Here is a 25,618-nt window from a genome sequence, read left to right as displayed (position 1 = left end):
TTGCAGTATTCCATTAACAATGGAAAGGAGATACTGAGAGTTGTTGTTAACAGGCATCATTAGACTGTGGACCATATAGGAACCACACTTCCGATGAGACGTAGTCAGTGTCACAAATAAACATTTACATACATGTACTTTATAAGCGACATCTTCTCTGATTGAGTGGTTCTCTTTCTTTTCATCTCCATCTTGTCCAAATGCCATGATGACTCTTCAAAGCAACAGTTTATCTCTGCACATTTCACTTTTCTCTTGTCTTCTAAAGCATATATGTGTATATGTGTGGTCAATACCAAGGACTGGAACACGGCTTATTCCTTCCAAAGACCATACTAAGGACCAGGGGGCACTCATTACAAGTGAAAGAAAGGTGATTCTGGCAGCTAAATTGGAAAAAGGTTCTTTATTAATAATAATAATAATAATAATAATAATCTTTATTTACTGTTAGAACAGAATGTGGCATGCCCTATCACAAGAGGTAGTAATGGCAGACTCAATAACAGTTTTTAAAAAAGGGCTGGATGATTTCCTCAGTACACATAACATTGTGGGTTATACTTAAATTGGTGAAAATATGTTTAATTGGTGGAGAAAGGTTGAACTTGATGGACCTAGGTCTTTTTTCAACCTATGTAACATCTCAACATGGTGCCCCTAAGAATAAGAGTGTTATTAAAATGCCCTTTGCATAAAAATATCTGTCCATACTATGCCCTGAATAGGCCTCATATGGTATATGAAATCCACACTGTCTACTCTTATAAGCTACACCTACCATACTGTCCACCTTAATGAGCTATAACCACCACACTATCTACCATAAGCAGCTATAATTGCCCCACCATCTGTCCTTTTGAACCATGAAAAAAAACGAAAGAAATGAACTGGAAAATAAGTTGGCATGCATGCAACGTGTAGGTGCATGTTCACACTGGCCAATAAACAGACAAAACCTAAGGTAAAAGCAAGGTGAGCAAATACTCTGAAGAAAATAAATAACAATAGTACATGAAAATAACATAAGGTACTTGGTTAATATAATTTTGATCAAAAAAACATAAAAGCCATCCTACCACATTACGGTGACCCTATTCGGGTCGGTCCTAACCTTTAGTCTTAAAACCTTACCATATGTCAAATTATGTGAATGTGAATAAGGGCTGAGCAGGACTGAGACCCCGACTAATGGACAACCAGCAATGGGGAGCTATATAAATGTAATATCCAGCTCAAAGAAAAGGGAGGCCACACCCTTATTTGCGCAGAGATCAAAAGCCTGAAACAAAAACCTAAAGAAATTAACTGGAATATAAATTGGTATGCATGCAACCTGTAGGTGTATGTTCACACTGGCTACTAAAGAGACAAAACCTAATATAAAAAGAAAGGTATCTTAGGTTTTGCCTTGTGAACCATGGCCTTTACCATGGCTGTTCCCTCTCCACTCTTTTCCCTTAAAATCTCTATATCTCCACATTGTCCCATCATGATGACCTCTCTCCATACTGTGCCCCCATTTCACGCTGCCCCCAACCCTTATCCATTTTCTACACCTGACGTGCCCCCTGGGCCGTGGGGATACCCGGAGCCGGGCCTTGTAAATGCTGGGGGTTGTAGTCACCGTGGCGGCGACCCGGTCTGTGACCCAGGGCGGTCAAACCAGTGGCAGTCTATGTGTATCTGCTTATATAGTCCGACTACGCCACCCGTAGATTGCGGTTATGGAGAACCGCCGCTGCGGAGCAGTCCACTGAAGTTGGTGATATGCGCAGCAAGTGTAGTATAACTCCCGACAGGAAGAGTGTAGCTTCAGGCCAGTGCAGGTGAATGATGGTGGTGATTGTGCGGGGCGTGCCAGTGCAGTGAGTGCTGGTGCGGTAAGAAACACGGAGACAAGGTAATGCAGTCCCAAGGTCTTTACTCACGGTTATCAGTTTCCAAGTTACACTGCAGATCATAACTTCCCACGTCGTGCTGTGCGTACTCAGTGAGGGGCTCAGTCCACCCTCAGGTATCTCCAGAGCACTTTTCAGGACCCCGTTCTGTGTACCTTTCTCTGGCCTCTCTCCTTGTACCTCACACCTAGCGGCACCTCTGTCCAGTGTCCTCGGGCCTTGGCGGGCGACGTGTGTTCCGTCCCCTGACCCTATGTGGCTACCTTCCTAGTGGCTGGTGTGGACGGCTTGCCGTACTTGAAGTGCTGCAGCCTCCAGTTCCCAGTTGAGCCTTGTAGTCTCTGCTGGTTGACGGATCCGGTTCCTTTTCTTGGCCTGACCCCCCTACCTCCTGGCAGCGGCTGGCGTACGGGTGGCAGCTGCACGGCCCGTACCCCTAGGGTCCCTTCGGTTCCTTTCTCGGAGCCTTCCTGCTCCCTCTTTCCTCTCCTTCAGGCTCAGGCCTCTTGACTAGGCCTGCCTGTGGAGCAGAGCTCGTACAGAGCCCCTGCTCCTACACTCTCCTCAGACTGAACTCCTCTCCACTTCTGTCTGACTACTGAACCAAGATGGTTCCTACTTTTATATGCTCCTACTCCAGTGCTCCCAGGATCTATGTTCTCCACCCATCCACTACCTAGTTCCCCCTCTCTAGGTGGTTCCTCCCCACTCCAGCAAGGGATCAGGGACAGTTGTGCTTCCCCACAGGAGCATTGTCGCCCTGTCCCCCGGAAATGTGGTGTAGTGGATGTAGTGTTAAGGTCCTGAGCCATACTCCTTCCTTACCTGAGAGTGAGATACCACACCTCTGGATGAGATGCAATACCTCTGAGGCGACCGAACCCTCAGGGGCGCCACACACCCCCCCTGGTAAAACACAGCACGTCCGCGGGCTGGAACAGAGTAAAAGACAGGGTAAATTAGGACATGCAAACTTTTAGGATGCATCCACATATAAGATTGTAAACAACACATCTTCCCTTTATGGGAGGCATACTTCTTTTAACGTTACTAGTTATCAAAACATTATAAACGCACTTTTAATAACATTTTTCTTTCTCACATAAGGCATTCTGGAACTCTTTTTCTCTGATATCTTATAAAACATTTTCTGCATATAAAACTTTTCACATAAAACATTTCTTCACATATATTAGACATTATAAACATTTCTTTCGCGTATAAAACTCTTCTGTCATAAACATTCTTCACATCAAACACTTTCAAACAGGTCACAGCATGGTCTGCAACCAGGTGTCCATTTTCTTCAAAGTGCAAACTTGCAAACACGAACATGAGGGACCCGTCCCAAACCCTCAACGGAGGCCCTGGGGTGGCTGCAGGGCTTTGATGAACCAGATGCTGGACCTTGTCTTCGGCCACCTCCAACGGGTTTTTGTTCTAAGGTAGGTCCTTATAAAACCAATATGGGCACCTGAAGAGGTGCAACTATTTACAAGAAGTGGCTGCTCCCAGTCCTCAGTCGGTTAGTCTTTGGACCCGTTCCGGGTAAATAAGTGCACGCAAGAAAACTTCTTATTGTACCCTTCCGGGCAACTGGATAAACTTTAACTTTTTGCAGTGTCCCTGCATACCCTGACGGGTAACTTATTTACATTTTAGATGCCCAGTTCCTCTTACAGTACTTAGTAAGGGTGCTCCCTGCAGGGAGGTTCTGGTTCATCACGGGCTCACCCAGCCGGGTCTTCAGCATGGTGGGACTCTGTCTCCACCCGGTGGACATGTAGGGCATACCAGCCCCTGAATCATCGGTGCCTGGTGTAGGACACTGTGTCCCCGGGATGCAGGTCTCCATCTGGGTGTCCCTCTGGCAGGCGGGAGTCCACATCCCTCCTGTTTACAAAGAGGTCTGTGTCTGACGGCGAGTCCCAGATGAAACCCCATCCTGCGTGCAAGTCGAACTTCACCACGGTCCCGGTAATTCTGGGACCATGAGCCGATCGCTTGTCATGGCGGGTCAGGGCCTTCTCTTCCAGATTGCTGGCCTCAAGTCGCGCCCATCGCTCACGCCGTTGTTTCCGCTCCTTCTCAAGCTTGAGCAGCTGTTGGTGGCAGAATTCCTTGCGGAGTGCTGCAGCTGCCCTGGTCTCCTGGGAGAACCCCATTAGATCTTCCCCTGAGTGCTCCCACTCGAATTGGGCCTCCTCCTCCGGTACCTGGGAAGCGGCGGCGGTGGGCTGTGGAGCGGACAGGAGTGAAGGTCCTCCACCTCCGCAGACCAGTCCCAGGGGGAGCGCCCGCACACCTGTTCGGGTGTCGGAGGGGGCGGCTCCAGCAACGGACCTAGGAGCGGGCCTGCGTTGCTGGTGGCTGGAGCTGGTTCCGGGGTCTGGAGGGCATTTGGAGCTTGCGCCTCCTGGTACGCGCTTGGTGGGCACTTGGCGGTCTCGCCCTGGTTTAAAGGGCCTGGCTCTGGCGTCGGGAGTGGGGCTGCTTCGGTGACGCCCGGGATCTGCGACTCCACCTGGGGGCCCAGGGGCAGGTCGACGCTTGCAGCGTCTGGCACAAGAGAACTTCTCCTACCTGCTCCTGCGGCCGCTCCTGCGTCAGACGCTGTTTCCTGATCCCGATCCCGGTCCTCGGAGGCTGGGGTGCTGCCAGTACTGGGCAGCGTCGCTGGCTGCCGGGCCGCCATCCTCTGCTCCATCTCCTTCTTCCAGTCCGCGATGGCGTCTCGCTGCGCCCTGGCCATCCTCCGGCCCAGATCTTCCATGCCGGCGCGGAGGAACTCGGTATCCTCCTGGGGGAGCTTGGCCACCAGCTCCTCCAGGGTATAAGGTGCTTCGGCCGGCAGCATGGCGGTGGCAGGGTCTCTGGAGCTGCCACGGTCCATCTCCTTTCCCGGGTGCGGCCTGCCTGGACTGGTCCAGACCACACCCTGTCTCTCAGTTTTCTTGCCTCCCCTCCCCTTTTGGGAGCGGTTCCAGAGCAGTCTGCTGTTTGTCATCTCCAAGGGCAGCCCCCCGACGTTGATGGACACATCCACATACATGATCACTGCTGGTTGGGGCGGGATCCGCTTTTGGCGCCATTCTGGGACCTGGCCCACGATGGGAGGTGACCTTTGGTTGTTGTTTGGCTGACACATAATGGCGTCCGTTCTTCAGGGGTGGACACCACATTCAGTAGAAAACACAGTCTCTTAGGCACACAATACCCGATGGTAGCGGGTGGGTTACGTATCCTGCCGACTACGCCAAAGTTGATGCGCCCCCTGGGCCATGGGGATACCCGCAGCAGGGTCTTGTAAATGCTGGGGGTTGTAGTCACCATGGCGGCGACCCGGTCCTTGACCCAGGGCCGTCAAACCAGTGGCAGTCTATGTGTATCTGCTTATATAGTCCGACTACGCCACCTGTGGACTGCGGTTATGAAGAACCGCCGCTGCGGAGCAGTCCACTGAAGCTGGTGATATGCGCAGCAGGTGTAGTATAACTCCCCACAGGAAGAGTGTAGCTTCAGGGCAGCGCAGGTGAATGATGGTGGTGATTGTGCGGGGCGTCCCAGTGCAGTGAGTGCTGGTGCGGTAAGAAACACGGAGACAAGGTAATGCAGTTCCAGGGTCTTTACTCACGGTTATTAGTTTCCAAGTTACACTGCAGATCATAACTTCCTACGTCGTGCTGTGCGTACTCAGTGAGGGGCTCAGTCCACCCTCAGGTATCTCCAGAGCACTTTTCAGGACCCCGTTCTGTGTACCTTTCTCTGGCCTCTCTCCTTGTACCTCACACCTAGCGGCACCTCTGTCCAGTGTCCTCGGGCCTTGGCGGGCGACGTGTGTTCCGTCCCCTGACCCTATTTGGCTACCTTCCTAGTGGCTGGTGTGTGCGGCTTGCCGTACTTGAAGTGCTGCAGCCTCCGGTTCCCAGTTGAGCCTTGTAGTCTCTGCTGGTTGACGGATCCGGTTCCCTTTCTTGGCCTGACCCCCCTACCTCCTGGCAGCGGCGGGCGTACGGGTGGCAGCTGCACGGCCCATACCCCTAGGGTCCCTTCGGTTCCTTTCTTGGAACCTTCCTGCTCCCTCTTTTCTCTCCTTCAGGGTCAGGCCTCTTGACTAGGCCTGCCTGTGGAGCAGAGCTCATACAGAGCCCCTGCTCCTACACTCTCCTCAGACTGAACTCCTCTCCACTTCTGTCTGACTACTGAACCAAGATGGATCCTACTTTTATATGCTCCTACTCCAGTTCTCCCAGGATCTACGTTCTCCACCCATCCACTACCTAGTTTCCCCTCTCTAGGTGGTTCCTCCCCACTCCAGCCAGGGATCAGGGACAGTTGTGCTTCCCCACAGGAGCATTGTCGCCCTGTCCCCTGGAAATGTGGTGTAGTGGATGTAGTGTTAGGGTCCTGAGCCATACTCCTTCCTTACCTGAGAGTGAGATACCACACCTCTGGATGAGATGCAATACCTCTGTGGCGACCGAACCCTCAGGGGCGCCACACACCCTCTTCACACTATGCCTTCATATGGCCCACCACGGTGCCCTCTCCAAACTGTACCTCCTCCTCACATTGTACCCCTACACAATATGACTACCTCCTCCTCACATTGTACCCCTTCACAATATGACGGACACTGCAACCGCCAAAAGAGTATGTTATTCACAACGGCCCCCCAATATACAGTATGATGTCCACAACAACCCCCATCAGTACAATGTCCACCACAGCCCCCAATATAATGTCTACCACAGGCCCCTATACAGTATGGGCACCACAACCCCCCCCCCAGTATAATGTCCTCTAAGGCCTCCTATACAGTATAGTCACCATAGACCTCAATATAAGGTCCCCAACAGCCCCCAATATAGTATGGTCACCACAAATCCCTGTATAATGTCACCTACAGCCTCCAATACAGTATGGTCACCACATACCGCAGTATAATGTGTCCCAATACAGTATGATTTCCCTACAGGCCCCAATATAATGTTCCCCACAGCTCCCTAAACAGTATGATGTCCCAAAAGTCCCCAGTATAACATCCCCCACAGCCCCATATACAGAATGATGTCCCCACAACCTCCAGTATAATGTCCCACATAGCCCACAGAATAATGTTCCCCACAGTTCACACATAATATAATGTCACCATAGCCCAAGTATAATGTCCCTCACCTCCCCATATAATATGATTTCCCCACAGCCCAGGTATAATGTCCCTCACAGCCCCCATATAATATAATATAATATCCCCCACAAATTCCCTGGTCATATAATGTCCCACAGCTCAGGTATAATGTTCCCACAGCCTGCCATTTAATATAGTGTAGTGTCCTCCACAGCTCCCCATATAATATGAAGTCCCCACAACCTAGGTATAATGTCCCTCACAGCTACCCATATAATGTGATGCCCCCACAACTCAGGTATAATGTCCCCCACATCCCCCCATATAAGATGATGTACCCACAGCCCAGTTATAATGTCCCCAGCAGGCTCTCCCCATATAATATGACATCCTCACAGCCCCCAGTATAATGTCTCCCATAGCCCAGGTATAATGTTTCTTGCAGACCGCATATCTTATAAGGTCCCAACAGCTTCAAATATAATATGTCCCCACAGCTCATGTATAATATCCACCACAGTCCCACATATAACTTGATGTCCACACACCCCAGGAATAATGTCCACAACAGCCCCAATATAATATAATGCCCCCAAAACCCAACTATAATGTCCCCTACTGTCCCCCATATAGTATTATGTCTGCCACAGCCTCCCAATATAATATGATGTCCCCACAACCCAGATATAATGTCACTCACAGCCACCAATATAATGTCACTACAGCCCAGGTATAATATCCCCCATGGCTACCCATATAATATGATGTCCCCACAGCCTAGGTATAATGTTCCCCGCAGCCTCCTCATATAATATGATGTCCCCACAGACCAGCTATAATGTCCCACCCATATAATAAGATGTCCTCACAGCTCCAATTATAATGTCCCCCACAACCCAGGTATAATGTCCCACACAGTTCCCCATTCAGTGGCTAAATAATATAAGAAAATAAAAAAGCTTATATTCACCTGCTGTTTCCTTTTCTATCTTACATAGCAATAGGCATTGGACGGTGCAACAAGATGATGTCATTGAGTCCCGATGTCCCCTGTGTGGCGCCATCCTCCAACGGGGATAAGCAGGAAGTAGCCTACATCTTGCTAGAGTTATCGGTGGAGCTGGTAGCTGATTAGAGCTCCTCTACTCCTATCCTGATGTGAGTGTAACATGTTGACATGTCTTTCTAGTAATGAGCTCATATTTATGACAGTGTAAATTTCTCCTGCAATGACTTAGTCCGGCCATTAGAGGTCAGCAAGAAACAAGTAAAGAAAAAGCCCAGGGATCTGTAAAAAAAGCCCGGGAAAGAGAGATCCAGGAAGTCCTCTGGGAAGGCGACATGCGTCTGAATGCTGAGTGATGTTGGAGAGCTTGTACAGACTACAGCCAGACGGTGTGTCCAAGAAGAAGCTGTGACTTGTGAGTAACTGAGATATGTGACCGGTTACCAACTGTGTAGTCAGTTAGGGAAAGCTAGTTAGTGATTCCAGTAGTGCTGAGAACTGCCTGGTGTATATCACTGCTGATGGACTGATCAGGCTTGATCCAGAGATTGTGAAGGATCTGATACTCTAAGACTCTGTGCACGTGGATACTACTAAGGAGCCCTGTTGGGAACTACACTTTGGAACTACACTTTGGGACTGAGATTGATTCTAATTCCTGCTTACACCTGGATGTGCTGGAGAGCTTGGTGAGAAGGAGAAGCTGATCAAACCCTGTGGCCTGAGATCAAGGTCTAATTAAAGGTTTAGTTTGTTAACTGTCTGTATACGTATTAAGTCTGAGAGATTTCTCTTTGCTCTTGTAAGAAGAGAAACTGTACACTGTATAGGTAACGCGTTGGTTAAATATATGTGAGTGTTCTCTAAGGGGAAAACAAGGGTACCCAGATTCCATTGTATTAGTGTGGGAGGGGGGTGTAAGGTTATATTCCCGGGAGGACCACGTGCCACGTCCGCGGTAACATCCTGGGTAGGCCCTGTACTGAATAAGGGTGGGAGCGGCATAGCCCAGGGGTAGTTTGGCTCATTCCCGCGAGATTGACACTTGGGCTCTCTCGGGCTGCACAACTTGTATTTTGTGTTAGTGGCTGTTGTGGCCCATATTTTGTAGAATTGTTTAACCCTGTCATTTTTGTGACCAGTATAAAGAAAGATATTTGCCACTATACAAGGTCGGAGTCATTCATAGCAGCGCCGTATTCCTCATACACATTCGACTGGCGTTTCGGTCGTTACATGAGTGTAATAGTGAGGAAGGGTGTAACCTTCCCCTGGGACTGAAGTAGTTAGAATTACATATCCCCATAGTTAGGCACTCTCTGAACCGCTATTAGGTCAAGTTACGGGGTTAATTTCAGTGGCGCAGTCAGAGCATGTCTAGAGGTTAGCTATAATTCCTTATGGGTCTGCAGTACTTTTTATCAGCCACAAGATGCCACTGCTGGGCACAGTTGTCAGTGAGAGGCAAGGCAGTTGCTAAGCAAATGGTTTAGCGGGTGGAGCCTCTGGGTGTGCTAAAAGTAGCTGCAGCCGTTATTTTTGAGTCAGTTGAAGCCCTGTCAGGGGCGTGACAGGAACTCTTAAAGACGGGGGCTCTCTACCCTCAGACAGTGAATCCGTAGTATGAATATCTCCTCACGCAGTAGTCCCATTAGCCGGCTGGAGAAACTCAACGGAGGTATTGAGGACCTGGGGCACTTCTACCCAAAAGGTCCGTTGACCTTTCAGTTGCTTTAAAAATAGGACCCACTATTGGTCGTTCCTACCAGGGACTGTTTCCCAATGAGGACGAATCGCCCTATGTTAGCCTAAGGGCCAGAAAAATAGGAGGACTGTTTCCTACCTCTCAGGCCAAGGAGGCCATAAGCAGCAGCAAGTTGTCTTCCGATAGGAGGTGCTCTCTTTATTTCTATTTTTATTGTTTATTTTTGTTGCGCCTGTTGCGCCTTTTTCTGCTGGAATTTGCAATGCTGAGGCATACCTGGAGGATTGATGTCCTCTGCTACTAAGAGACTTGCGGCTTAGTGGGAAGAAACTGTGACCCCCGCTAGGGCAAGGAAGAAAGAAACTCATGGGGTGTTTCCCTGTGACCGTGTGCCTCAGAACGTAGCCATTGAAGGAGATTGAGGGCTATTGGTGTTTAACCAGTTTTAAAGATATGGACATGGACACTGTGCTTCCAGAGTCCTTACCAAGAAGGACCGGTACTCTTGAATACCGTTGAGGGCTATAACAATGGACTGTCTGAGTTGCTGTTCCAGGGCCCTTAACGGAGAAGGGCTGGTAACCACCTGAGAAGAAGATTTCAAAAATCGTCGCGTACTAAAATGTTAGTAATTTGATATATGTTAAGTATGTCAATTGTGGTTTGTTGCCTGGTACGGTCGAGGGCGACCATCATTAAAGTGTGGGGGAATGTAAAAGTGAGGAAGGGTGTAACCTTCCCCTGGGACTGAAGTAGTTATAATTGCATATCCCCATAGTTAGGCACTCTCTGAACTGCTATTAGGTCAAGTTACGGGGTAAATTTCAGTGGCACAGTCAGTGGAGTAAGGGGGAGATGTAGTGACAGGGATAGACATTGGGCATGTCTAGAGGTTAGATATAATTCCTTGTGGGGCGGCAGTACTTTTTATCAGTCACAAGATGCCACTGCTGAGCACAGTTGTCAGCGAGAGGCAAGGCAGTTGCTAAGCAGATGGCTTAGTGGGTGGAGCCTCTGGGTGTGCTAAAAATAGCTGCAGCCGTTATTTTTGAGTCAGTTGAAGCCCTATCATGGATGTGACAGGAACTTATACGTGCGGACATCCAGGGAAATTGGCTGCTAGGGTAGACGGGGGCTCTCTACCCTCACACAGTGAATCCATAGTGTGAATATCTCCTCACCCAGGAGTCCCATTAGCCAGCCGGAAAAACTCAACAGAGGTATTGAGGACCCGGGGCACTTCTAGTCTGCAGGTAGCAGAGAAAAATAGGACTCCAGGATAAGCCGTGAGGGAGATAAAAGATCTGGGCACACTGTTGCTGGTGAGGAACCGTCTCTTAGGCTAAGGAATAGAAACAGAGAGATGCTTCACCTAAAGAGGGCACCAGGGCTGAAGATGATTTTAGCACCTGTATGGGAGACAAGAACCTGTTGGGCCTTATCCAATCTACCAGACTGTAAATATTGTAATTACTCCTTTCCCCCAAGTAAAACCCCAGTTATGGTTAATAACTTTGTGTCCTCTGAAATTATTACTGCTGTGGTCCCATAAGTGAAATGTCTGGATACAGACGCGACCGGATGGTGTGAAGTGAGTGAAGAATGTCACATGCACAGCCACACATCAGAGGGAGGACACGAATTGTTGTGCCAAAGCAAGCAGGGGCCACAACGCACCCACAAATACCTCACTGGGGCACATTACATTAGTATATTAAAGACTCGAACATACAGTACAGACCAAAAGTTTGGACACACCTTCTCATTTAAAGATTTTTCTATATTTTCATGACTTTGAAAATTGTACATTCACACTGAAGGCATCAAAACTATGAATTAACACATGTGGAATCATATACTTAACAAAAAAGTGTGAAACAACTGAGAATATATCTTATATTCTTGGTTCTTCAAAGTAGCCACTTTTTGCTTTGATGTCTGCTTTGCACACTCTTGGCATTCTCTTGATAAGCTTAAAGAGGTAGTCACCAGAAATAGTTTTCACTTCACAGGTGTGCAATGTCAGGTTTAATAAGTGGGATTTCTTGGGACCATCAGTTGTGTTGTGCAGAAGTCAGGTGGATACACAGATGATAGTCCTACTGAATAGACTGTTAGAATTTGTATTATGGCAAGAAAAAAGCAGCTAAGTAAAGAAAAATGAGTGGCCATCATTACTAGTGTTGAGCCACCCCCGTAGTGTTCGAGTTCGGTTCGGTTCGTCGAACACCCGTGTGTTCGCCGAACTGTTCGTCGAACTGTTCGTCGAACACCTTCGAACACCGTTAAAACCAATGGCAGGCAAACAAAAACACATAGAAAACACCTTCAAAGGTGTCCAAAAGCTGACAAACTGCTCAGAAGACATAACTAACACATGGAAAAGTGACAAGTACATATAGTCATGCGAAAAGAAAAGAGGTGGAGGAGTAAAAGGAGGGGGAGACCCAGATATAGGCATGTCATGCCCTTCTAAAATCCAAAAAGTGAGATGCCGACACGGCCAGTCCGTTCCTGCCCGTGCCACCTCCGTGTCGCCGGGTTTGTGCCAGAGCCGCGGTGGACCCTGACGGCCAGCCCCCCTCTCCCAATACTGGTGCCTGTATGCTGGGGGGTCGAGCGAGCCCCCCTGTGGTGGAGGCAGCTCTAAGCTTTTTAATTTAAATTGTCTCTCTAATTTGAATGAATACACTTTAAATCCTTTTACAAGGATCTATTGGAGGGCAAGTCTCATGCCTGTAGCCGCGTAATTCCAGCTCCAGTAGCGTCCACTAAAGCTGCTGCAGTTAAAAAGCTTTTATAAGGATCGAGCTCGGCTGTCCACCGCAAGGCATCCTACTGCCAGTCCCAGCCCCTATGCCTTGGGGTGCCTCCTGATGCTCTTCACTGAGTATCCCGTGGTCCCGAAGCATTTCCTTTGAAAAAATTAAGTGTCCAAACTACAGGTGGTGTAGTTTGCTTAACAGCCGGGATAATCCGCTGACTAGCAGACACTGCTACTAGGCACAAAGTATTTCCTGGGCTAGATGCAGTTAAAAATTTGTAATTAGATACTCTCGTTGGATGCTGAGAAAGCATTCCATAGAGTCTCCTGGCACGCCATATATTATTCTCTTAAAAAGCTTGGGGTAGGGGTCTAGGGGACCCTTTTATAGCCAAAATCAAGGCCCTGTATCGCAATACGTCACCTAGGCTGAAGATACATGGAACTGTAGCACCCTGAGGGCTCGGTTGCTACAGAGGTATTGCACCTCATCCAGAGGTGTGATATCTCACTCTCAGGTAAGGATGTGGATCAGGACCCGACACCTGCATGCATTACACCACATTGCCGTGGGGCAGGGCGACCAATATGCCCCTGAGATGGGCACGACAGTCCCTGTCCCTGGCTGGAGTGGGGGGAGGGAACACTGAGGAAGGGGAACCCTGTAGTGCAGGAGCAGGGAGGAATCAGTTCCTGGGTGCATTGAGAAGGGAGTATAAAAGGTGGGCACCATCTTAGTTCAGTGCAGAGAAGTCTGAGCAGAAGTGACAGGGAGCAGGGGCTGTGCATGAGCTCTGCTCCGGAGGCGGGCCTAGTAACAGAGGCCCAGGCCTGGAAGAGGGAGAAGGAAGGAAGAGGAGCGGAGAAGGCTCCAGGAATGAGGAACGAAGGGATCCCAGGGGTGCGGACGGGCGAGTCGCCACCGCACGCCCCAATCCACCTGCGTGAAGGGGTCAGGCCAAAGGGGGAGACCGGTCCCCGAAACTAGTGGAGGCGGGAAACGACCCTCAGCTAGAAACCGGAGGCTGTGACATTTTCTGTGGCGCAGCCCCTCGCTACACCCGCTAGGAAGGCACCACATAGGGTCAGGGAAACTGGCGCCAAGTTTACCAAGAGGAGGCCCGAGGCAGCCGGACAGAAGGGTTGGTAAGAAAGGCCAGACAAAGGACACACAAAGGGGGTCCTGTGAAGCACTGCAAAGTTATCTGGGAGTTGTCTGAGCCCCTCAACTGGTGTGCACAGTACGACGTGGGCAGCCGTTACCTGCAGAAGTGGTCTGGATAATAAGAACTGTGAGTAAAGGCCCTGGACTGCATCACTGACTCCGTGTCGTTACTGCTGCTGCCCTGCACCATCACCCCTATCCTCCGCATACACTGCCCTGAGGCTATACTCCTCCCGTGGGGAGTTATGCTACGCTCTGCTGCACCCACAACACCAGCCTCAGCGGTCTGCCCTGCAGCGGCGGTTCACTCTGACCGCAATCCACGGGTGGCGTAGTCGGACGTTTAAACATCAAAACCACATAAATAGTTCCGCCACTGGTTTGACCGCCCTGAGCCACGGAACGGGGTCGCAGCCACGGAGACTGCAACCACCAGCATCCACCAAAAAGGGTCCGGCTCCGGGTGTCCGAAGGCCCAGGGGGCACGTCAGAACATTTTCAGCACCTTTCATAATCACCAGGCAGGGATGTCCTCTGTCTCCTCTCTTATATATCCTAGTGACGGAGCACCTGCTCTCATCAATTCGCCATAACCCCAATATTAGGTGGATTGAGGTGGGAGGCACCGAGTACAAGTGCTCTCTATTTGCTGATGAAGTCCTAGTATATATCACTCAATCACATATATCCATCCCTGCTGTTATGGCTGAAATAGATCACTTTGTTACATGGTCAAATTTTAAAATCAATGCAGCGAAGTCGGAGGCCCTCGATGTCTCCCTCCCCAAATCCATACAGGATTCCATCCAGTCCAACTTTCCCTTTGCCTGGCCCTCACGGGGTATCAAATACTTAGGAATTCCTATTCATAGAGAACTCTACCGTCTATGTTATCTTCATTTTGGGCCCTTTATTGAACAACTCCATACAGACCACGGTTGGCAAGTTAGAACTGTAAGATTCACTACGTGAACCACTGGTGTTTTGTGGAAAAGCACATGTACACTGTGTTCCAAATTATTATGCAAAAAGTGTTTAGGAGTGATAAGGGAAGAATTTGTTTGTTTGTCAGTTAAACTCATTGATGGTGATGTGTGTCAGGGCTCTTTATATCACTGTAAGCAATTGCAGACACCTGTGCTAATTAGTTTGGCAGGTGTGTCCAATGAAAGGCAAGACTACTTAAGAAGGCAGTCCCACATTATTAAGCAGCCTACATTTTCTGCCAAAATGGGAAAGAAAAAGGATGTGTCGGCTGCTGAGAAGCAACAAATTTTGGAGTGTTTAGGTCAAGGCATGACTACAATCAACATTGTGCGATGATCAGGATGAAGTGTCTTTGCAATCAAGAAGTATGTAGCTGATTCACAGTACACACGTGTGCGTGCTGATAAGGGCAAATTGAGGACTCTTTCCTACAGGCAATTACGTCAGGTTAAAAGAGCAGCGGCAAAAAAGCCTTGTCATAGCAGCAGACAAGTTTTTGAAGCTGCTGGTGCCTCCAACGTCCCCCGAACAACAAGATGCAGGGTCCTTCAGAGGTTTGCAGCTGTGCATACGCCATTCTGTCGACCTCCTCTATCCACTTCACACAAGCAGAAACGGCTCCAGTGGGCCAAACAATACATGAAGACTGATTTCAAAACTGTTTTGTTCACGGATAAGTGCCGTGCAACGCTCGATGGTCCAGATGGATGGAGTGGAGGATGGCTGGTTGATGGACACCCCACGCAAACACGGCTACAGCGCCAACAAGGAGGAGGTGGAGTAATGTTTTGGGCTGGAATCATGGGGAGAGAGATTGTCGGCCCCTTTAGGATCCCTGAAGGGGTAAAGATGAACTCCATAATGTATGTGGAATTTCTCAAACAGCACTTCCTGCCATGGTTCAAGAAGAAGAACCGTGTATTCCACAGCAAGATCATTTTCATGCATGATAATGCACCGTCTCATGCTGCACATAACACATCTGCATCTCTGGCTGATATGGGCATAAAAGGGGACAAACTTATGGTGTGACCCCCATGCTCCCCTGACCTCTACCCCATTCAGAACCTCTGGAGCATCATCAAAAGGAGTGTCTATCATGGCGGGAGGCAGTTCACATCTAAGCAACAGCTCTGGGAGGGTATTCTATCCTCATGCAAAACAATTGAAGCAGAAACCATCCAAAACCTGACAAATTCAATGGACGAGAGAGTTCAGAAGCTCCTTTCGAACAAGGGGTCCTATGTGCAAATGTAACATCACCTAGAATAAAGTTTTGAGTTGAAAACTGTTTGATTTCAGTTTCTAATAACCTGCTAATGCTTATAATTTCAAAAATGACCATTTTTTTGGTCTTTATTAAAATGAAAAGGTTGATCGAAGAGTGTGGGGGATCTAAGAGTGTGACAACCCAGTATTCAGGATTACTTTGAATTCTGACAATCTGAGGGTCATGTTGCAGGTAGTGCAGCAAGAAGGCACTTATGTGTCTTGCGCATCTCGGAGCCCCAAAATTATTTTCCGGGCTAGATGCAGCTAAATATTATTATTAATTTTAAATCTGGTGGAGCTTAGTATATATGGCCTAATAGAATTAGTACTGCACACTGCTACAAAGCCCAAATTATTTTCCAGCCAAGATACAGATAAACATGATTAGTAATTTTAAATCTGGTGGAGCTTAGTATAGATGGCCTAAAAGAATCAGTACTGCACACTGCTACAAAGCCCAAATTATTTTCCAGCCAAGATACAGATAAACATGATTAGTAATTTGAAAGCTTAAAACGGTTGGTGAGGTGATTTTAACCAATCATCAAGCTTTTACTCTCCCCAGGATGACACAGGGGTAGAAAAGTCATTTCGGATCCATGATTTGTTCATCTTTATGAACGTGAGTCTGTCTACATTATCAGTGGAGAGCCGCGTGTGCTTATCTGTCAGCACACCACCAGCAGCGCTGAACACACATTCAGACAGAACATTGGCTGCGGGGCATGACAAGATCTCCAAGGCGTAAGTGGCTAGTTCCGGCCATTTATCCAGATTGGAAGCCCAAAAAGAGCAAGGGTCCAGTGACACAGTCATGGCTTCAATGTTTACATGGAGATACTCCTGTACCATCGTCTCTAGGCGTTGACTATGTGTTAGACTTCTTGTCTCCTGTGGCCTTGCAAAGGATGGGCTAAAAAAGTGGTGAAATGATTCCGCAAAATTGATGTTACCAGCAGATACTGTGTTTCTGTTACGGTTTGAGTGCTGAACACTCGACGGTCCCACAGTTGGCAAGTTGGAACTGTGAGATTTACTACGTGCACCACTGGTGTTTTGTGGAAAAGCACATGTAAGATTCTGCAACAGTCTCTGCTGATACTCCTGCATGCGTGCATCCCTTTCTATGGCAGGAATAATTTCTGCAAATTTACTTTTGTACCGGGGATCTAACAGTGTGGCAACCCAGTAGTCAGGATTATTTCTAATTCTCACAATTCGAGGGTCATGTTGCAGGTAGTGCAGCAAGAAGGCACTCATGTGTCTTGCGCATCCAGGAGCACCAAGTCCCTGTTGTGTTGGTGGCGAGGTAACAATCATGCTTCCTTCCTCTGTCCTCTCCCCCCAACCTCGCACAACAGAAATGTGATGAAGGTCTCCCTCATCTGATGAGTCTTCCATCAGTTCGTCCTCCACTTCTTCCTGTGCTCCTGCACCTTCCTCACTAGTTTGGCTGCTACCATGCGCCCTGGTAAAACCATCTCCCCCACCCTCACATGCCTGCCGCCTTGGTGCTGCCGACCGTCTGGACCTTGCAGATGTTAGCCCTTCCGCATACAACTCCTCCTCTACTTCCTCCACCTCCTCTTGTGCCACCACCTGACTCCGAATTCTGTTTAACATGTGCTCCAGCATGTAAATCACCGGAATAGTCATGCTGATAATGGCATCGTCAGCACTAAACATCTTCGTCGCCATTTCAAAACTGTGCAGAAGGGTGCATAGGTCCCTGATCTGAGACCACTCCTCCAGCGTGATTTGGCCCAGGCTATACGTCAGAACGTATTGCACCAGGGCTTGTCGGTGCTGCCACAGTCGCTGCAACATGTGCAGAGTTGAATTCCACCGGGTAGGGACATCGCATTTTAGCCGGTGAAGTGGCAGGCCCAACGACTTCTGTAGAGATGTAAGTCGCTGAGCTGCGGGATGCGAACGACGGAAGTGAGCACACAGCGACCGTGCCCTCTGCAGAAGGCCATCTAGTACGGGATAGTGGGCTAAAAATTGCTGGACAACCAGGTTCAACACGTGAGCCATACAAGGCACGTGTGTGACATTGCCCCGGCGAAGGGCCGCACCCAGGTTTGCAGCATTGTCGCACACGGCCTTCCCTGGTTTCAGGTCCAGTGGAGACAACCATTCATGAAATTGGTTCTCCAGAGCTGACCACAACTCCTCAGCTGTGTGACTCACATTTCCCAGACATTTCAAAGTAAAAACCGCCTGATGACGTTGAGCCCTACTGCCAGCATAGTAAGGAGGTGTGCAGGATCCCTTCTGCGCAGTTAGAAAGCTTGTGGCATGACCAGACAGGCTTTGGGTGCAGGTGGAGGACCGTGAGGAGGTTGAGGAGGCAGAAGCTGTGGAGGAACTTTGAGATAAAGAGGATTGACGCACAACTCGTGGGGACGTCAAGACTTGGACTGCAGCCCCTTGTCCTGCTGTCACTATAGTTACCCAGTGCCCAGTCAGCGACATGTAACGCCCCTGTCCATGCCTACTCGTCCAAGTGTCTGTGGTGAAATGCACCCTATCACACACAGAGTTTCTCAAAGAAGCGGCGATGTTGTGTGCGACATGCTGGTGGAGTGCAGGCACACGTTTCTTTGAGAAGTAGTGCCGACTGGGCATCTGGTACTGGGGCACTGTGACGGACATAAGGTCTTGAAAATCCTCTGTATCCACCAGGCGGAAAGGCAGCATTTCTGTAGCCAAGAGCTTGCAGATGGTGAAATTCAACCTCTTAGCTTTCTCATGGCTAGGAGGAAATGGTCTTTTACTTGTCCACATCTGAGGGACAGAGGGCTGGCTGTTGTGCTTAGACGGGGTTGATAAGGGTGTCCCCGGCAAACTGCCGGTCTGTGAGGAAGATGCAGGCGGACATGTTAGGTTGCCTTGATCCAAAGGTGGTGCTATCGATATCGGACAGCGCTCAACACCAGCTGGTGTTACCACCTCCAAAGAAAATGATGACCTGCCAATCACGCTGGCTGTTGCGGGAAAAGAGGTGGCAGGTCTGTGTCCCAAAACAGGTGTGACTGCTGTCCCCCCAGTCACAGAGGATGAAGAGGCCGCGGATGCACAAGATGTGGCAGACGGTGGTTGGCCGGGCAGGCTAGGCCGCATTGTAGCACAGTGAGCTTCCCACTGCAACTTATGCTTCATGTCCATGTGCCGATTCATGCATGAAGTACTAAAACTATGTATTTTTTGGCCTCTACTTAGCTTTTGCTGACAAATGTTACAGATAACACGAGTTGGGTCATCTTTATCGATCTGAAAAAATGCCCAGGCTATGCAAGGCTTAGCACCCATGCGACCTGAAGAGCCACCACGACTTGTGGTGAGAGGCAGAGTTGTGTTTGAGGATGCAGTTGTTGACGTGCTTCCAGTACTACGTCTCTGTCCAGGAAGGCGCAACCTGACCTCGTCGTCACTAGAATTCTCCTCCACCTCCTCTACTGACCTCATCTCTTGGCTGACTGTGGATTGACAGTAAGTGGGATCTCCAACCTCATCATCATCACCCTGTGTGTTATCACACCCGTCGTCCTCAGAGCCAACCTGTTCCTGCCCTGACAAAAAACTAAAGTTGTCGCTCCAATCAGGTATTTGAGTCTCATCATCGTCTTCCTCATTGTCTCCACCAACAGGAGTTACAGTTTGGGAATGAGGGTCTACGTTATGGTCAGAACCTTCTGCGTCTGGTCCTGGATCCGACTCATAAAGATTCTGGGCATCAGTGCAGATCATTTCCTCGTCTGGATTCACAGAAGCGCTGGAGCCGACCTCTGATTCCCAGGCTATAGTATGAGTAAACAGCTCTGCAGACTCAACCATCTGTTCTACCTCATACTCAGACGGGCAGCTGGAGATTTGGGAGCTGTGAGGAAGCAAGTGCGATTGGGGTGATACCTCTGAGGACTGGAGTATTTGTGATGTTGAAGTTGATTTGGAGGAGAGCCCACTTAAAGGAGCACTTGATATCCGTTGAAGCACCTGCTGTTTTTGTGCCTCATCTGGAATTTGTAGCGATTGGCGTAGCCGTAAGAAAGGGATCTTATCACATTGTCCGCTAAAAGAAGTAGACATTTTAGTTTGGCTGGAAGATGGTCTTTCTTCTGCAGATGTTACTGTTGCTTTAACACCTACCCCACGGACACAACTTTTTTTCCCCTTCCCAACATGCCTATTCCCCTTTCCACCAGCAGCAGGCCTTTTTCCACTCATTTTGGTGGTTAACTAATTCACAACTCTGGAGTTGTTTGCACAAAAAAACAATGGATGGGAACCGAGCAGAGCTGAGTGGCCAAACTGTGGTATTAGGCCAAAACTATTGGCTGGGTTAGATGCAGAAAAAAATTATATTCAATTTGCAACCTGATGGAGGTCAGTATAGATGGACTAATAGACCAAGTCCCACACACTGCTAGAAGCCCAAATATTTTTTCAGAGCTAGATGCAGAAAAAAATTATATTGAATTTGCAACCTGATGGAGGTCAGTATAGATGGACTAATAGACCAAGTCCCACACACTGCTAGAAGCCCAAATATTTTTTCAGAGCTAGATGCAGAAAAAAATTATATTGAATTTGCAACCTGATGGAGGTCAGTATAGATGGACTAATAGAATGATGCTATGCCCAAAAGATTTTACTTCACTAGGTGCAGTAAAAAAATTGGTATTCTATACACAGGTGGTGTAGCTTGCAACACAGATAGCCTACTCCACTGACTAACACACTCTGCAGTAGGCCAAAAAGGATTAGCTTTGCTAGATTTAGCCAAATGCTGTGAAAAAAATTTGCACAGCACTGGCACAGACCTGCCTGGCAAAAACTGATAGGAACTGATGTAACTTAGTCCTGAAAAGGACTGCAATTACAATTAGTCTTTACTCCCAATCTATCTATTTAAGAGCACAGACCTGCCTGATAAAAGTCATAGGAAATGCTGTAACCTAGTCCTTAAAAGGACTGCAATCACAACTATTCCCTACTCCCAAGCTATCTGTAGATTTGTGCGAAAATTCTCTTGAAATTAACAAGGTATAGCGCAGACAGCAACAGCAGTGCCGTCTAACACGCAGCTGCAGCAGTGAGAAAATGGTGGCGACGGGGAAAATGGCTGGGTCTTATAGGGCAAGGACATGTGACATACACTGCCAATGACACATGCCCTTGCTTGTGTGAAAAAAAGCACTTAGCTCCGTGTGTGCGCTGCTGATAGGCTGACGGATTGCACCTCCCCACTGTAAATGCGGGAAAGAGAAAAAAAAATGGAGATCTTCATTATTCCTGCAGAGATCCATCCCCTGCCCCTCCCCCCGCCCCGCTGTACACTCAAACTGCGTATTAACATTAATTTTCATCATTACTGAGAAAAAATCCAGTTATGATTTTGGTGCCCGAACAGTTATCGAACATAACCTCGAACAGCCGAATTTTTTTCAAATCGTTCGTGTTCGCTGAACGGCTCGAACACCGCCCAAAACAGCTCGAATTTGAGATTGGCGAACAGTTCGAGTTGAACAACGCTCATCTCTATTCATTACTTTAAGAAATGAAGGTCAGTCAGTCCGAAAAATTGGGCAAACTTTGAAAGTGTCCCCAAGTGCAGTTGCAAAAACCATCAAGCGCTACAAAGAAACTGGCTCACATGAGGACTGCCCCAGGAAAGGAAGACCAAGAGTCACCTCTGCTTCTGAGGATAAGTTTATCCTTGTCACCAGCCTCAGAAATCGCAGGTTAACAGCAGCTCAGATTAGAGACCAGGTCAATGCCACACAGAGTTCTAGCAGCAGACACATCTCTTCAACAACTGTTAAGAGGAGACTTTGTGCAGCAGGCCTTCATGGTAAAATAGCTGCTAGGAAACCACTGCTAAGGACAGGCAACAAGCAGAAGAGACTTGTTTGGGCTAAAGAACACAAGGAATGGACATTAGACCAGTGGAAATCCGTGCTTTCGTCTGGTGAGTCCAAATTTGAGATCTTTGGTTCCAACCACCGTGTCTTTGTGCGACATAGAAAAGGTGAACGGATGGACTCTAAATGCCTGGTTCCAACCGTGAAGCATGGAGAAGGAGGTGTGATGGTGTGGGGGTGCTTTGCTGGTGACACTGTTGGGGATTTATTCAAAACTGAAGGCATACTGAACCAGCATGGCTATCTCAGCATCTTGCAGCGGCATGCTATTCCATCCGGTTTGCGTTTAGTTGGACCATCATCTATTTTTCAACAGGACAATGACCCCAAACACACCTCCAGGCTGTGTAAGGGCTATTTGACCAAGAAAGAGAGTGATGGGGTGCTACACCACATGACCTGGCCTCCACAGTCACCAGACCTGAACCCAATCGAGATGGTTTGGGGTGAGCTGGACCGCAGAGTGAAGGCAAAGGGGCCAACAAGTGCTAAGCATCGCTGGGAACTCCTTCACCTGACTTCTGCACAACACAACTGATGGTCCCAAGAAATCCCACTTATTAAACCTGACATTGCACACCTGTGAAGTGAAAACTATTTCCGGTGAGTACCTCTTGAAGCTCATCAAGAGAATGCCAAGAGTGTGCAAAGCAGTCATCAAAGCAAAAGGTGGCTACTTTGAAGAACCTAGAATATAAGACATATTTTCAGTTGTTTCACACTTTTTTGTTAAATATATAATTCCACATGTGTTAATTCATAATTTTGATGCCTTCAGTGTGAATGTACAATTTTCATAGTCATGAAAATACAGAAAAATCTTTAAATGAGAAAGTGTGTCCAAACTTTTGGTCTGTACTGTAGTTGAGTGCATAGAGGAGACACAGACCCTGCACTGGTCTTATGGACTTATTGGCTGCCGTTAAAAGGCATATCTGCAGTCGTTAAGAGGTTAAATAGCACACAGCTGCAAGATGTGGCTAAAGTTTCATTTTAATATAGCAGATCGATTGGCATTAATAAATATGATTTAACCAGAGAAAATGTTGTATTTATGGACAAATTCTCCCGTGATGATTAACAAATCTATATTTAGCTCATTATGAAGCATTTTTTGCAATTGAATTTAGAATAATGAAAGGACTAAAATTGCCTTCGAGACAGCGCAGAATAATAAAGATCAGTGAGGTTGGGCAGTGCATCCCGAATTCGATATTTTGCTGAATTTTTTACCTTACAAATGATATACAAGACGCAGTGGGTTTTGAAAAGCACAACAAACTACGAAGTAAAGTTTTAGATCAAAATAAAGTTCATCAGTTGTGATAATTTATTACTGACATTTGAAAATGTTACAGTAAAACACTCTGGCCCGCATTTATCAAAAATGACACGATTTGCACCAAATCTCTTGTAGTGGACATTATAGCATTTAGGCTAAGTGCTCACGACGATGCAGAAATGCTGCATATTTTTTCCACTTCTCCCTGGCAGGAAAAATGCATGCAGATTTTATATGCGTTTTTCCTGCCAGGTAGAAGTGTTTGTCAAGCGTTTTTACATGCATTTCTGCATGCGGGTTATCAAGCACTTTTCCAAGCAATTTTAGCATCACTTGGAAAAGTGCTTGACAACTTGGTCACACTATACAAATCCATGCAACCGGCATGGATTTATATAGTGTAACCAAGTAATAGTTAAAAAAAATAAGAAGAATGGTAAAAAATAAAACATAAAGATTGTACTCACCTTCTGATGGCCCCCGGTCTTTTCTCCACTGCGTCCGGTCTCTTGCACTGCTCGCGGTGGTGTGAAAGTGTAGTGAGCTGGCAGGCTCTGGCTGTTCTGTGATAATTGAGATAGAGCCTGTGACAGAAATGATAACGCAGGATGGTGTTGCCACCTTGTGGCCAGAGGTTGCACCTGCGCAGGATGTGATGACAGAGAAAAAGACTGAGTCTCCTGTGTCCCTCCCTGGAGAGTCACGTGAGCAAAGTGAAAGAAAAAAAGCGCGCGAAGAGTCTGAGGTAGTCTGTGAAAAGAACCAGGATGGTGTGCAGGTCCTCGTGTGTGCCGTAGAGGATACTCTCAACGTGGTTTCTGTTATCTGACACCTTATCCTCAGAGTTTTCCCCAACTTCCGCACTGCTGAAGGATTCAGCTGTTACACTCCCCGCTACTGGAGTGTGAACCACATAAGGGAATCCACAAGAGCTACTACCCGGATCAGAGAGACTGTAAGCGGGACCTCTGGCGAGAGGCCGAAGTATTCCTTCCTTTCAGCGATGCTGACGTCAGCGGTCGCGTGACCTGTCACATGACTAAATGACATCATGGCAGGTCCTTTCACACCACCACGAGCCGTACAACAGATCAGACGCAGCGGAGAAAACACCGCGCGCCATTGGAAGGTAAGTATAATCTTTATTTTTTATTTTAAATTCTTTTTTTAACCGGTTCTATGGTACCCAAGTCTGGAGGAGAGTCTCCTCTTCTCCAGACCCGGGTACCATCCGCACATAGAATCGCATAATATCCGCTTGTGCACATGTGCTCATACGGATATTATGCGATTCAATGCAAGTCAATGGCGGCAATTACGCTGCGTGTCTGCAAAATTAATGAACATGCTGCGGATTTTTCCCCAATGATAATCCGCAGCGGAAATTTCCGCAGCATGTGCACAGCACATGCGGATTATCATTGGGGACCATGGGGCGCATATTACCAAGCGTTTTTTAAGCATTTTCGCTGCAGAAATTCCACGGCAAAAATGCTTGAAAAACTCATAGTGGGCACACAGCCTTACTCCACTTTCTAACATAAAAAAGTTGCCAATTTGAATGCACATCATATGTAAGGCATCATTTGCAACTTTTTAAACTCCCTCCCCCTATTGACACCATTTTTTAAAACAAAAAAAGTGGTCACAGCTTTGCAGAAGGTGGCAAAAACACACATGGCCTGACACACTAATATAATTTCCACCAGAAAGTGGCTGACATAGATTTGATTTTATTGCCGCATGCATAGCAGTATTGAATCGGACTTATACAGGTGCATGCATTTTTTATAGGCTCTCTGACTGAGCACTCCACCCCTAAGCCTCAGGCGGTTGTAATTATAGCAGGATCCTACCTTCCCATTAGTTACATATGGACATGACTACTCTTAGTAAGCACCTGTACACACCAGTTTTCTGTTTTGGAAGTGAACGTCAGTCTTTTGATATTTGTATACATAGGCTTTCTGGCTGAGCATTTCACCCCTGGGCCTCAGGTGGTTTTAATTATAGCAGGATCCTACCTTCCGATATACAGTACATGAAGGCTTCAGTCTAAGAGAGGATTCACACTAGATAGGTTCCAAGCAACGAGAATCGCCTTTCCGTGGTTGCCGGGTGCACATGAATTGACCAATTTATGCACTAAATATTCTCAATTATTCCTATTTCTAGAGCACTAATGCAATTCAAATATCATATCATATTTCATGTTTGCATGCTATAGTGCTAGAGAGTGCTAGAGTGTGCTACTTTATTTGTTAGTCATATATGGAGATGGCTACTCTTAGTATGCACCTGTACACACCTGTTTTCCATTTTGGAAGTTTTGGAAGTGACGGCCAGTCTTTTGATATTTTTCCAGAGAACATGTTAGCTCCTCAACCACTCCTAAAGTTCCACCATAACTTTATAAGTTTATTCGTGAATTATACGATGATCCTTTATGTGTCATACACTTATTTGTAAGTCGGAAAA

The sequence above is a fragment of the Phyllobates terribilis genome, unplaced genomic scaffold, assembly GCF_046119375.1.
Source record: "Phyllobates terribilis strain yellow unplaced genomic scaffold, ASM4611937v1 Scaffold_11__3_contigs__length_659146591, whole genome shotgun sequence".
Taxonomy (NCBI): Eukaryota; Metazoa; Chordata; class Amphibia; order Anura; family Dendrobatidae; genus Phyllobates; species Phyllobates terribilis.
The sequence above is the reverse complement of the archived record's forward strand: the minus strand, read 5'-3'. Positions refer to the sequence as shown.